The sequence below is a fragment of the Brassica oleracea genome, chromosome C9, assembly GCF_000695525.1.
Source record: "Brassica oleracea var. oleracea cultivar TO1000 chromosome C9, BOL, whole genome shotgun sequence".
Lineage (NCBI taxonomy): Eukaryota > Viridiplantae > Streptophyta > Magnoliopsida > Brassicales > Brassicaceae > Brassica > Brassica oleracea.
Genome location: NC_027756.1, coordinates 38,429,695 through 38,430,150, shown reverse-complemented (window position 1 = coordinate 38,430,150; position 456 = coordinate 38,429,695).

The window sequence follows — 456 nt, the reverse complement described above, 5'->3', positions numbered from 1 at the left end:
GGGGGGGGGAAGTTAAGGAATTTATTAGTTTGGGGGATTGACCGATGAGTCTGTAAGTACGGGTGGGATTAGAGTTGGTTTAAGTAGTATAGGGGGGATAGTGATGTCAACCCTTTTATATAAAACCTTGGATACCAATAAAAATATTTTTATTAATTAAAAATCCATAAAACATTTGTTACATTGAAAAATAAACGTATAAAATTAATAATAAAAAACAGTCGTGTATATTATAGATTAAAAAGATAAACGGAAGAAAATAAAGTAACACATAACAATTTCTCAAAGCTTTTGTTCGGGAATCTTGTGTTTGTTTTGTTCAAACTATATGTTTATACATGCTCTTTGATGGGATTACAAGAGGGTTTTTTTGCAAAAATGACTTAAAAGTTTGAAGTCAAATGCATACATAATCTCTTTTTGCCATAAACTTCAATACAATCCTTAGAAAATTAA